The 12,060-nt window shown below is 47.1% G+C and overlaps 2 pseudogenes; both read left to right on the forward strand.

Annotated features, from left to right (window-relative positions):
• The first annotated feature begins 1,328 nt into the window (after window positions 1-1,328).
• LOC101061847 (cytochrome P450 1B1 pseudogene) lies at window positions 1,329-3,763 on the forward strand (annotated as a pseudogene).
• A 1,422-nt stretch (window positions 3,764-5,185) lies between these two features.
• Window positions 5,186-7,454, forward strand: LOC101078970 (cytochrome P450 1B1 pseudogene; annotated as a pseudogene).
• Window positions 7,455-12,060: the final 4,606 nt, after the last annotated feature.

Raw genomic sequence — 12,060 nt, forward strand, 5'->3', positions numbered from 1 at the left:
CGCAACGTGCAGTATAGCATGCAGTGTTTCCTTTACTGCTGTTGTGTCTGTGCGCAAACTGAGACCATACTGTCATCGTTACGCGCAAACAGCGGAAGGGCACCCCACTGCCACCTCTATAAAACGTATCCATCAAATTAAACACATTTGAATGTATTTTTATTTCAATCTATCTTCTAAATATGTGGGGAAAACAGTAAGTGATTTTTTTTTCAGGGTCATTTTAAGGAGCTTTTGACTTCTGCCAATTCCCATTTTCTTTTCTTTTTTTAATTTTTATTTATTTTCGCTCTCTGTGGGGACTAACTGCAGAGCCGACACGCAGCCGTGGGGCACCAGAAGTTTTCTGTGGTCTGAAGGAAGCTGGAGTGTCATGCAGAAGTGCATCTGATGTGTTCAGCTGGTGTTCACTTATCAATATTTTATGAGTTATTGTGCCAGGTTGAAAGAAAGAAAGAAAGAAAGAAAGAAAGAAAGAAAGAAAGAAAGAAAGAAAGAAAGAAAGAAAGAAAGAAAGAAAGAAAGAAAGAAAGAAAGAAAGAAAGAAAGAAAGAAAGAAAGAAAGAAAGAAAGAAAGACTCTTTTGAGATACAAGGATCAAATTGAATAGTTCTGTATAGAATTAGATCATTTTAAAACCAGTTCTCAGCTGTCTGTTGAAGAGGACTTTTAAATATGAATCAATTGAACGTATTTGGTTGCTTCAATATATTAGAGAATATATTAAATCCTAGATGTGCTGCCGGAATCTGAGCCAAACTTCCTGAACACAGGACGCATTTCGCTGCGTAAAAGCGCGCGTAAAGCTTCTCGATTGATAGCACCAAGGTGGCGACATATTTGCACAACGTACAATAGGATTTAGTAGAATTGTAATAGAGCGTAAACTATAAGTTTGACAAACCGTTTACACTTTTTTTTTCTAGCCAAACCGCGTCCGCCGAGTCTTCTGCAGCCAGAAAATTATTCGCGTTAGAAGAGATACACTTTGAAATGTGCAAACTGAGCCAGTCTTCCAATTAGCAAAACAAATTGGCTCGACACGTTTCCAGCAGAATCGGTCACCAGTTGCTCAGTCGGTTTCTTTCGCTCTGGCTTTCGCTCTCTCTCTTTCTCTCTTTCCCTCTCCCTCCCTCTCCATCTCCCTCTGGAGCGCACGGTGCGTTCACGCCTGGACGCTCGCAAGCGCGCCACTGACAGACAACAGAGACATATTATAGTGGGGTCTGCAGGGCTACCACAATGGGAGGAGTAAGAAAGTTATCCTGAGCCCTGCCCACCAACTCAAAAATATATAAAAAGCTGGAGTGCAGCAATAAACCGGCATTTAATCTTGATGAAAAGACTAAAACTTCACCTTTTCTTTAATATTAATTTTGCCTTTTTTCCCCTCACTGTGACCTCACCTGACTGATGTATTTTATTTTGAATGTGGCATAAAATTATTGTAGTTTATTGACTTTTTTACCCTCATTCTAAATCCAGCTGTCTTCAGGAAAAGTTTCCACGTGTGTGCAGAAATTTTGTGGCGATGGCACTGGACACGGAGTTTGGTGTGAAGAGCAGCAGCATCACCAGGGAATGGAGCGGACAGGTCCAGCCTGCTCTGGTCGCCTCCTTCCTTTTCCTTTTCTGCCTGGAAGCCTGTCTGTGGGTCAGAAATCTTCGGCACAAGAGAAGACTCCCGGGACCCTTCGCCTGGCCCGTGGTGGGCAACGCCATGCAGCTGGGCCAGATGCCTCACATCACCTTTGCCAAGCTGGCCAAAAAATACGGCAACGTGTACCAGATACGACTGGGCTGCAGCAACATCGTGGTGCTGAACGGCGACCAGGCAATCCATCAGGCTCTGATAGAGCACAGCACAGAGTTTGCAGGCAGACCGAACTTTGTCTCTTTCCAGATGATTTCTGGCGGCAGGAGTTTGACATTTACTAATTACAGCAAACAGTGGAAAGTGCACAGGAAATTAGCCCAGTCCAGCCTCAGAGCCTTTTCCTCTGCTAACAAACAAACAAAAATAGCCTTTGAACAACACGTTACAGCCGAGGCAAACGAGCTGGTGCAGGCGTTTCTGCGCTACAGCACCGATGGAAGGTATTTTGACCCAGCTCACGAGTTTACCGTAGCCGCCGCTAATGTCATGTGCGCTCTGTGCTTCGGGAAGCGCTACGGACACGACGATCACGAGTTTAGGTGCCTGTTGAAGAAGTTGAACAAGTTTGGTGAGACAGTTGGAGCAGGTAGCCTGGTGGACGTTATGCCCTGGCTGCAGTCCTTCCCCAACCCGGTCCGCAGCTTGTATGAAAACTTCAAGAGCCTGAATGAAGAGTTTTTCAACTTTGTGAAAAACAAAGTGCAGGAGCACAGAGAATCCTTCGATCCCAATGTGACCCGAGACATGAGTGATGCCATGATCAATGTGATCGAGGAAAGAAAAGACGGCACACTGAGCAAAGAGTTTGCTGAAGCCACGATCACAGATCTGATCGGAGCGGGTCAAGACACCGTCTCCACCGTCTTGCAGTGGATCGTCCTCCTTCTGGTGAAACACCCGGACAAGCAAGCCAAACTGCACGAGCTCATGGACAAAGTGGTGGGCCAAGACAGACTGCCGACCACTGAGGACAGGAGCAGCCTGGCATACCTGGACGCCTTCATCTACGAGACCATGCGCTTCACCAGCTTCGTCCCGGTCACCATCCCGCACTCCACCACCTCTGACGTCACCATCGAAGGCCTCCGCATTCCCAAAGACACGGTGGTCTTCATCAATCAGTGGTCCGTCAACCACGACCCCCTGAAGTGGAAGGACCCCCACGTCTTCGACCCCTCGCGCTTCCTGAATGAAAACGGCGACCTCAATAAAGATCTCACCAGCGGCGTCATGATTTTCTCATCGGGGAAGAGACGCTGCATCGGAAGCCAGATCGCCAAGGTGGAGGTGTTCCTTTTCGCAGCCATCCTGCTGCACCAGTGCAGCTTCGAGAGCGACCCCTCCGACCCCCTCACTCTTGACTGCTCCTATGGACTCACGCTGAAGCCCCTCAGATGCTTCGTCAGCGCCAAGCCGCGGGGAAAGCTGCTCGGCTTAGTTTCCCCCGCATGAGCGCCACATCCTTATACTGTGAGTCAAGACGAAACACTTTGTCACCAATGACATTCATCAATATCAACATACAGTACCTGCACTAAATCCTACTGTTGCAATAGCACCGTATTTAATTCTATTTAACAGATCTCTTGTCACAGACTGTCAATGAAGTATTTTTCCAGGGCAGAGAAGTACAAAGAAAATGATCACCGGTTGTCCTTGAACTGTTGGAATTATCCTTGTTCTGACTAAATAGTCTTACTTGATCAGTATGTACACAATTCTGAGCTGTGTACTTATTTAGGTCCACTATTGAGCATGTACATGTATGGTATGTGTGCAGAAACTATCTAACTGTAAACCTAAACTAATAAAACTCCATATGAAATGTCTGTAAATTGCTATAATGACTGTTGTAATCTGTAAATTGTAAGCCTATATCACGCCTTTTGGCTCTTACAGCTACAAAATACTCTGTTGATATTTTTGTATTTCAGGTGTGACGAGAAATGTAATGGAATTATTGTATTTCACCCTCTACTGTACTCAGAGCTTAGGAACACATTAAAGAGCACCGAGTAATGTGGAGCGTCTATTCAGGAGAACATGTTAGATCAGCGAGCATCCATCACAGTCAGGAAGGGACGCTGCCATAAACCAATATCTGACAAACTTCTTGTGCACCCTTGTGAGTTTAATTTTACTGTACAAGCATGAACAGAACATGTGTGTTTGTGTGTGTGCGTGTGTTTGTGTGTGTGTCTGTATTTGGGGGGGGGGGGGGGGGGGGGGATCACTGCAGGACCTGAGAATCAAACAGGCTGGGGAACCATTTCTCTGTGACACCTCTGTTGGCGTTCACGATAAAGGATGCTTTGTTGTTACTGAAATGTGGGATTTATATGATGGAAATGTTTAAGAATAAGCTATATTTAACACGAATAAAGAGAAAAGGCCAAGTATTCATGACTCCACTTCATTTTGTCTCCTTTTTGAGATCACCATTAAAACTACACACCTACATTAATGAGCATTTATGTGAAGCACAGACAGACAGACAGACAGACAGACAGACAGACAGACGGACGGACGGACGGACGGGCGGGCGGGCGGACGGACGGACGGGCGGACGGACGGACAGATGATAGATAGATAGATAGATAGATAGATAGATAGATAGATAGATAGATAGATAGATAGATAGATAGATGGACGGACGGACGGACGGACGGACGGACGGACGGACGGACGGACGGACGGGCGGGCGGACGGACGGACGGACAGATGATAGATAGATAGATAGATAGATAGATAGATAGACAGACAGACAGACAGACAGACGGACGGACGGACGGACGGACGGACGGACGGACGGGCGGGCGGACGGACGGACGGGCGGGCGGACGGACGGACAGATGATAGATAGATAGATAGATAGATAGATAGATAGATAGACAGACAGACAGACAGACAGACAGACAGACAGACAGACAGACAGACAGACAGACAGACAGACAGACAGACAGATAGATAGATAGATAGATAGATAGATAGATAGATAGATAGATAGATAGATAGATAGATAGATAGATAGATAAGACATTCTTTATTATCACAGAACCGTTCTCTCTTTGCGGCTGCCTTTAACATCTTGGTTGTAAATAATAAAAACGGGCTTCAACAGTCGGGGAAACAGACAAGTCACCTAAACCCAACAGAACCAACAGCTGGTGCGTCACAGCTGGACTTTGGTTGTTTGCTGTAAAATGCTGCTGATCCCGTTTGGTCATTTTTAACCATTAATAAATCCACTTGACTAACTCTGGCAACTCACACCTTTTGGGATAAATGTTGTGTTTTTTCTAGTAAAACTGCCAACAAAATGCAGTAAATCTGACAGGACAGATTAAGTAACGATACTCTCACTTTCCCCTCATCCTACGAGGGGACGCTGCTGGCAGGAGGCCTGTGTGGGAACGGGACGAATGTCTGCTCAGTCTGGTCAAAATGGGAGGGGATCGTTGATAAAAAAAAAATAAAAAAACCCCGTCGATGACCCCTCCCACCATGCAGATACATATAAGCGTTAAGGCTTCAACCTGATCGAGACGTTGTAACTGGGACGGGTGAGAGAGCATCAGACTGGTATTTTCTCCTCTCGGTCTTCATCAGCAGAGATCTCAGAGAAATGATCAATCATTTTTAATCAAATTTGCTTTTTCAAATCCATAGATAGAAGGGAAAAAAAGGACTCTTGATTGGGAACATGGAGGAGGATTTTGGTGTGAAGGGCAGCAGCAGCATCACCAGGGAATGGAGCGGACATGTCCAGCCTGCTCTGGTTGCCTTCTTCGTCTTCCTGTTCTGTGTGGAAGCCTGTCTGTGGGCCAAGAACCTCAAGAGAAGGCTGCCAGGACCCTTCGCCTGGCCCGTGGTGGGCAACGCCATGCAGCTGGGCCAGATGCCTCACATCACTTTCAGCAAGCTGGCCAAAAAATACGGCAACGTGTACCAGATACGACTGGGCTGCAGCGATATTGTGGTTCTGAACGGAGCCCGGGTGATACGACAGGCTCTGATAGAGCACAGCACAGAGTTCGCAGGCAGACCGAACTTCGTGTCCTTCCAGAATGTCTCGGGGGGGAAAAGTATGGCATTTACAAGTTACAGCAAACAGTGGAGGATGCACAGGAAAATTGCTCAATCAACAATCAGGGCGTTCTCCAGCGCCAACAGCCAGACGAAGAAAGTCTTTGAGCAGCAGATTGTAGCCGAAGCCACGGAGCTGGTTGAAGTGTTCCTAAAGCTCGGCGCACGGGGGCAGCACTTCAACCCTGCTCACGAGCTGACAGTAGCGGCCGCCAACGTGATCTGTGCGCTGTGCTTTGGAAGGCGCTACGGACACGACGATCAGGAGTTTCGGGACGTGCTGCGCAGGATAGACAAGTTCGGACAGACAGTGGGGGCCGGCAGTTTGGTCGACGTGATGCCGTGGCTTCAGTCCTTCCCCAACCCGGTCCGCAGCATGTTCAGGAGCTTCGAGGCCCTCAATAGAGAGTTCTTTGGATTCGTGCAGCTGAAGGTAGAGCAGCACAGGGAGACCTTTGACCCAGAGGTAACGCGAGACATGAGCGACGCCATCATCAGTGTGCTTGAAAAGTCCGACGGTGAGACCGCGTTGACCAAGGATTACACTGAGGTGACGATGGCGGATCTGATCGGCGCAGGTCTGGACACCGTCTCCACAGCTCTTCATTGGATGCTCCTACTGCTGGTCAAACACCCTGAACTGCAAAGCAAACTCCACCAGCTGATCGATCGAGTGGTGGGGAGGAACAGGCTGCCCTCCATTGAGGACAGGAGCAGCCTGGCCTACCTGGACGCCTTCATCTACGAGACCATGCGCTTCACCAGCTTCGTCCCGGTCACCATCCCGCACTCCACCACCTCTGACGTCACCATCGAAGGCCTCCGCATTCCCAAAGACACGGTGGTCTTCATCAATCAGTGGTCCGTCAACCAGGACCCCCTGATGTGGAAGGACCCCCACGTCTTCGACCCCTCGCGCTTCATGGACGAGGAGGGCTCCTTGGACCGGGATCTCGCCTGCAACGTTATGATCTTCTCGGCGGGGAAGAGGAGATGCATCGGAGACCAGATCGCCAAAGTCGAAGTATTTTTGTTTTTTGCAGTCCTGCTGCACCAGTGCAGCTTCGAGAGCAGCGCTGACGAAGACCTGACATTGAACTGCTCCTACGGTCTAACACTGAAGCCTTTAGATTTCAGCATCACAGCCAAACTCAGGGGGAAACTCCTGAAAAGTCCTTAGATTTGGACCACAAAGGTGTGGGTGAACTAATCAGATAATCCCATTTCTTCTTTCTGATGACATTTAATATTGTGTCCAAAGATATCAGAGCAACTCCTCTTCGTTACCCAATCCTTTGGTTAATGTGGTAAATAAATTTGCTTTCCATAGCAACACAAACCGCGTCACATTTGGAAACAGCGAGGCTGCTCTGTGAGCCTAAAAAAACAGGACAGAAAGTCCAAATATTCTGTGTATCTATACATCACCGGCACGCCGTCAGCAGAGGGAAATCTTTCACCTCTCTGTGGACAAAGCCGGGAAATTCTCGATAGGCCTTAACTGTACGTTATTGTTAAGTCGTTCTGCCTCAGATTGCAACATAAACCAGTGGCAGAGAACACCAGCACTGGTTTTGTTAGTGTTCACCCCATACTGGCTGTGTGACCCCGGCCCCTGAACGTTTAATCAATCCTCTTTGTATGTGCCAAACTTGTTTATTTTGTTTTATCTTAATAAAAGTACATTTCTGTTGGCCTAAACCAGCCATAATACTGCTCCATTCTGCCCATTACTGGTAGCACATGTGTAAATGGATATTTCTAGATTTGCTGCACTGAAATCCCAGGATGAATGCAGAAATCATTCCAAGTGCTGTTGAAGATCCGTCAACACACCGCCTGAGTTATTAGCGATGTTCCACTGTCAAGTTTAAATAAGTGTGTGTGTGTGTGTGTGTGTGCGTGTGTGTGTTGTGATAAGTCGCTCCAAAGTGTTGCAAAGAACGGAGGCCAAAGAGGTCAAAGGGATAATAATAGATCCTGATGTCTGGTCTCGGGGCTTTAAAAGATTAATATGGGTTACGGGCCCTGCATGTTCTTGTTCTCTCCCCCCCTCACAAGCAGGGTGTACATCAGTTCAGGCAACAGTAAGCAGCCACTCGTCAATATTTAAAAGCGAGAGTGCTGCTGAGGTCATTTCTGAGAAGATGCGTTCGGGTTTTGCCAAGTCAGTGTTATCTTGTGTCAGTGGGCGCCGTGCTCCTTCCTCTGGCAGACACAGAAAAACCTACCTTTGTGTTTTTATACCACTAATATAAAAGCGCTGACTAAAAGGTCAAGACTAAACAATGAAAAGAACTTAAGTCTCTCAGCAGTTGCAGTCAACACCTTCCTCAGAGTGATTCCTCCTCACTGGCTGGCTTTATTTTGAGAACGCTGAAGCCAACCAGTTCTCAAAGTCTGTCCCTTTCACTGTGCATAAATATTAGTTTAAGTGTGCGTTGGCAGCTTGTAATTTTCACCCCCTTCTTCCTTTTATCCGCTGGGGAGCGAGTGTTCCTCAGCCCTGGAGTCATATTTGCCGCAGCGGCACCGCGGTGAAGCTCCAGGGGCAGCTTATTTTCACTGAGGTCACCACAAAGACTGAAGTTATTCTGTGCCCCACCAGCCTCTCTCTCGCTCTCTCTTTCTGGCCCTGTTGGGAGGAAAGGGTCGTCTGACCCTCCCTCCTGCGGCCGCTTCCCAAAACATCCATGAAATTTGTCCAACTAAAAGACTCCCTTTCACCCGAAGTCACCCACTCCTCACGGCCTCCCTCAGCATCCTGACCTGCCGAGTTTCACTCCTTAAAGGAAAACAGAAAAGAACTTAGAGGCAATCAGTTTTCCAGCTCCGAAGCCTTTCACATTCTGCACGTACGCAGATCCGCGGTGACCTCCCAGAAGGCTCCAGACGCTCCTGCCAGATCCAGTCTCGACGCTCCATCCAAAACCCCCTCCGCTGAGCTCGCGGTTCAACGTGGAAAGAGCAGTCACTCTTCGGTAGATGACACACAGCGAGATAGAATTACTTGGCGGCAGACGAATGCAATTGTCCAGAAAATCGTCCAGAAATCTGTCGACCGCGGTTCGTCTGCTGTAGCGGCGTTGTTAAAGCTGTCCTCGACGCTGAGATGCTGACCACAGCAAATATTGTAAGTTTCCACTCTTTCACTAAAAAAAAAAATGCCAGTAAACATTTTTCTTTAAAGAATATGGACAAATATTCCATGAGGGGAAGACAACGTCACAGAAAGTTCCGACATTTTCCCAGCAAGCAAAATAGATTGACTGAATGTTTCCAGTGTGTCAGTCACTGGTGATCGCGCAACAGTCAGCAAATTCATGTTAATCGCTCGACTTCTTGTATTTTTTTTTTTTAAATGTAGTTGCTTTTTTTATGAAAATAAATCATTATCATTGGACAGGATGTGTCCGTTTGCCACTTCTTTCCATGTTTTTCCAGACTGGAGTGATGTCACCCGCTGGATTTTGCTGTCTCAGTGGGAAGATCCAGGCCAGCTGCTGCCATGTTGTTTTTACTAAAAATCCAGTAACGGATTTTACGTGCGTAAAACATTTTATTCTAGCTCAAAAACTTGACATTTTACACTAAACTGGACCTGGAACCAGGGCCTGTTGTCAGATTTGGGTATTTCTAGGCTGAAACCTGAGAAACACCCAACTGACAAAGTTAGTTTCTACAAATTTCCTTTGATTTATTCTCCTTTTTGATCTCATTTAACCTTTAAAGTGAGAATCTTGCACGGCGCCTTCAAAAGTCCTTAGATCAAGTGCAGCACAAGTGATTCCTTTCTCTGCCAAGACGATAAAGAACCGCCAACACCGCGACCGAGTGACCCAGACGGGAACATCTCCGTGAGGCGCAGACAGATCTGATTTGTTTTGGAAAGCAAGGAAATAAATCTGAATATGGCCTGTGTATTTTTACAGGGAACATGAGAACGGTGGGAGAGCGAGGGTCCCAGATTGAGAGATAATGGCTAATGAGTTTTTATTTTCGTGTCAGAGAAGATGTCAAAGGCCAAAGCTGCTAAGTGTTTATACCTGAGAACGTGAGACAAGACATATAATCACAGTTCCATCATCAGATCAGACGGCAGATGGAACTGGAACGCCACAGAGCCGTCAGTCGATAACACAGAGCAGACACGATCTCATGTTCCTCTGGTAAACAAAACCTTTCAAATTGTCACAGCATGAAGAAATATGGCCATCCTGAATTCCTCCACGCACCGTTGCTGCGGTCTCTGCCGCTGGAGACCTTTCATAAAAGTTTAATTAGGCCTTAACGCTGAATAGTGACGTTGATATGATGCTTGTAGGTCAAAAAATGTTCAGCTTTGGATCCAAGTGGCCTTAATTAGCATAGCTGAATACATCACAGATGCATATTAGTACAGCCTTAGTAATGAAGCTGGCATCATTTAGTTTATTTATTGTGGATAAATCAGTTTGTGTGCATCCCATTTAGCTTCAGAATGATCCGTTCAAAACTTCTGTATGCGTTGAAATCCGTGATGATATCTGTTTTCGTCACATCGCTGGCCGATCGGTGACTTTACAGCCCGGAACAGAAGGACACTTGGTTTTTCGTTTAGTCTGGGTCTGGGAATGAGAGTTTGCATTTAATGATCTCTTGTGAAACAAATAAATAAATTGGAAAAGCTGTTCCCGCCATGATCCAACTCTCTTCTGTGGTCAAGCCTCCCTTCTTCACTTTCACGTCAGCCCACTTCAAGCTCTTGTCTTGGCAGCGCTTTGCGGCAGGCCAGAACAATTTGGCTATGCCCGTCAGAATTCCCCCCACTCGCCGAACGAGAGCTCGGCTGAAATGGCCCCCGTTCCGGTGAGACTGCAAACGCTCTGGACCGTGTCAGAGAACTGAGTTCTATTGTCCTTATTAGCAGAGCACGCTTCACAACCCTGTGCACACGTGCACCCTCTAACCACAGTAGATGTTCAGACTCATCTTCTGTTGGAAGAGTAGGTTCGTGCTGCGTTCAAGTGTCTGCTGCCTTTGCAAAGGTCTGCTTAAAAAAAGAGAAAATCAGTGCGTTGAGTTCATGTCCCCTTATATGGGTCTCCATGTTAATTATAGGAGATATGAAACGCAATGTTCCCTATTCTTTATTCAGCACTCATTAGTTTCATGACAGCACACAGGGCACCAGCAGTGCAGAAACAACTCTCGTGCACACACATGCACGTTCTATTTCTGTCCGTCTATATGTGCTCCATCCCTCTGGAGCTCTTCTGCCTTTGAAATTCATCATGTGGCAACGTGAGCGGGCAGAATATTACATAATTAGTTGCTGCAGCACCAAAACTGGAAATGAACAGTTTCATTAAGAGAGTGTTTGGGTTTTTGTTCATCATCAGCCGCAGTTTGTGGGCCAGATTGGCCAGAAAACACCAAGGAGACACAAATGCATTAGGCAATTGTGTTGGATGATCTCATGTATGATATAAGACAGCAGGGCCAGACCCAAAGGCCGAGTTAAAGGGAGACGCTCAGGTGCATGCCGCTGAGCACGTAGCCCTCCTCTTTGTCAGCTATGCTTGAAAACAGTCGACGAGCTTTAGTTATATATTTACACATACATATTTATAGCTATGCTTCAATCTTCAAAGCTTGAAAGGGGGCCTGAATAACTGAATCTTCTCGTAAACCAGACCCACTAATCCAAGCACGTATCCTGGAATACTGACTCATCATATCAAAATTTGACCCACTGTCAGATTGTGGTCTGCAAAACAGGAAATGAGGCGGTGACCGAAAAGAAAGGCACCTGAAGATGAACCCAGGAGCATCACGTAGACAGAAGCTTTAGGTGCTGACTGATCCAGAGGGGGGGAATCAACCCAACAGGAACGTCAGGATCAAAACAGCTTCAGCATCTGCTGGTTCTGTTCCTGCTCGACTTCCCGCTCAGAAAAGAGAAAATGTGGTTGAATCTTTAGCTGTCATCCAATTCCACTCTGGAGAGCTTAAATCAATGAAATGATGCATCGAACTTAAGGGTGGGGGGGCTCTGGTATGAATGGCTGCACGCACACACGATTTCTGTGGTCGCTTTGCTGCCATCTCTCCTGTCACCGAGACACAAGCGTCGACAAACTGTCACGTCTCCCCACGCCAGCCCTCTCGGCTCGATGCCGCCTCGGTACGCAACAGCCCCCCCACCCTGGCAGGAAGGAGTCAGGGTGTCTGCTTCAATTCTCCAACGCGAGATCACATAACAGAGGAGCAGCCCATTAAGTGAGGCCTGGACTTTGGCTGACTCCCTCGTAGTACAGGCCCCTCATCATAGCCCT

This window comes from Takifugu rubripes, chromosome 2 (genome assembly GCF_901000725.2).
Source record: "Takifugu rubripes chromosome 2, fTakRub1.2, whole genome shotgun sequence".
Taxonomy (NCBI): domain Eukaryota; kingdom Metazoa; phylum Chordata; class Actinopteri; order Tetraodontiformes; family Tetraodontidae; genus Takifugu; species Takifugu rubripes.